This window comes from Helianthus annuus, chromosome 12, assembly GCF_002127325.2.
Source record: "Helianthus annuus cultivar XRQ/B chromosome 12, HanXRQr2.0-SUNRISE, whole genome shotgun sequence".
NCBI lineage: Eukaryota > Viridiplantae > Streptophyta > Magnoliopsida > Asterales > Asteraceae > Helianthus > Helianthus annuus.
Window position 1 is genome coordinate 142,896,789 of NC_035444.2, and position 2,570 is coordinate 142,899,358.

General features: G+C 33.8%; 1 long non-coding RNA gene across 1 annotated transcript; it reads left to right on the plus strand.

Annotated features, from left to right (window-relative positions):
• The first annotated feature begins 415 nt into the window (after positions 1–415).
• Positions 416–911, plus strand: LOC118484914. The gene is made up of 2 exons (XR_004875043.1): positions 416–587; positions 680–911. It is a non-coding gene; the product is annotated as an uncharacterized LOC118484914 (long non-coding RNA).
• Positions 912–2,570: the final 1,659 nt, after the last annotated feature.

Sequence of the window (2,570 nt, forward strand, 5' to 3'; positions counted from 1 at the left end):
TGGGTTGTTAGTTGTCTTGTATAAACTTCACTCGGATATCACATTTTCATTACCTTTAGAAAGTCCATAATTTAATAGTTGATGATCTCGTTTATTTTATAAATAAAAAGTTGTTCTTTTGCTGGCATAATTAGCTACATATGTTGTAACAATGTTACACGTGTTACTTATGTTAAAACCAGCCATTTCTTGGACACAAAAAGGGGCTACACATATGTAACACATGTTTGTAACGTGTGTTACACTAGAGGGTAACACATCTCAAACAATTGCTGTGGGGAGCACAACTGTCCAGTCTAGAAAACAAAAACAAAAGCTATAGATGTTAAAAAAAGTGATATGACGACAAACAAATACGTAAGGTTGTGCTAACATATGTTACATGTTTTTTAGTGCTTGCAGCGAGGGAGTTGGTTCCACGGATAGTAATTGTTTTAACTGTAGGAAAAATAAAGGTATTTATGGTAACTGTTTACATATGTAACCTTTTTTGGGTGGTTTTATTTTGTTTTTTTATGTGTGAAATGATGCAGATAAAAACTTAAAATTTTGGGAGTCTTCAAGTTCAGGGCATAATTGGGTAGAAGGTAACTTGTGTTAGTTATGTTACTACTATTTATTTTAATTAATAGATTAAAAATACTGGACTGTAATTTGTGTTATTACGACTTGACCATAGCAGTTGCAGCCAAACGATAAGGGATCTTGGCAGGAAGAAAGAGAACCACAATATCGGATACGACAAAAGGTGGCCATAAAGAGAGAGAAGGTAGATAGAGAAACCGATGAAGAATGGGAACAAGAAGTCGATGAAGGGCAGGTGGTGGGTACCTTTGACGTTGTACAGAAGTTACCCTCTAGTGTAACACATGTTACAAACATGTGTTACATATGTTCAACCCCTTTGTTACCAAAAATCGGGGCTACACATATATAAGACATGTTTGTAACCTATGTTACACTAGAGGGTAACACATGTATGATCATTTTTGGATCATTTGTATATATTTAAGTCTGTATAAACATTTTTTTTACCTTGAAGTTTGATTGTAATGTGTTGTGAAGGCCATGTTTTTGGATGAAGACGGATGATCTCGTTTATTTTATAAATAAAAAGTTAAGTTTTTTTACTGGCATAATTTGCTACATATGTTGTAACAATGTTACACATGTTACTTATAGTTACACCAGCCATTTCTTAGATACAAAAATGGGCTACACATATGTAACACATGTATAGCCACGTTACACATGTTACATACCTTGTTACATACCTGTTGTTACATTTGTGTTAATAAGTTTAACTTTAGGAGTTCAAACTAATGCACTTGTTTTGTTCAAAGGTGAATGGATATTTGTGTTCAATATAACGATGGTTATCAAGACGCGAATCATAGCTAGATTTTTGTTTCCTTATGATATTTTTTGGATCATTTCTATATATATTGAAGTTTGTATAAACATTTCTGTTACGTTTAAGTTTGATTGTAATGTGTGCAATACTAACAACTCATTATGGCATAAAACTTACTAACACCAACTATTGATATAAAACTAGTTAGTTTTTTTTTGAAGCATTACAACTATTGATATAAAACTAGTTAGTTTGTACGATACTATGCAGGTCCTAACTGTTGCTTAATCAGGTTACACATGTTACACAAGATGTAACATGTGTAAATTGGAAACACTAGTCTAACATTTCAGTGTAACACATGTTACAGGTTGTATCCCTTAAACTCCAAAGTCAACGTAAGTGATTGTGATTGAACTAGAAATTTCACTCAAATCCAATGTCAACGCAATATCATCCAACTTCTCTATACATGTTACATGATGTAGTAAACCTACAACATCGATACCCCCAAAAAGGTTACACGTGTTACGTCAGAATGGGAAATGTGTAGCAGCGTTCAATACTGTTGTTTCACTCTATAGTGTGTGTGTGACATGTGTGACATGGCGTTTGTCAGCAAAACATATAACTTGTAAGGTGATACAGAACCAACTATGCCACATGCAAAGCCTGTGACGAGATGTTGTAAAGACTTGTTGAATAGACTGTTTCATCGACCGGTCCTGATTGCTTAAGATCAACCGGGGTTCAGTCCCATGTGTTTTCAGGAATGCTTGGAGTACCCATTTATAAGATTCAACAGTCTCATTTAAAAGCAACCCAACACCAAATGTCACACAATGCATGTGGTTGTCTACACCAGTGAATGGTACACCAAATGTAACACATGTAACAAGTGTCAGAACTAGAAAAAAATGCATATTCTTATTCCAACCCTTAACATTATGCAGATACATGTCAGAATGCCTATTGTTATTTGAAAAAGATATACAATTCTAAGATGTGTAACACATGTTACAACTACCTATTGTTTTGAAGTAACAATGAAGGAATCTTTTTTCACATCATTATGCAGATACTTGTTAGAATGCGTATTGTTACTTCAAAACAAAAGACAATTCTAACATGTGTAACACATCTTAAAATTCCCTATCATTAACAATGAATTTATCTTTTTTCCCAAACCCCCTAGCATAAGGCCTACATGTGTAAT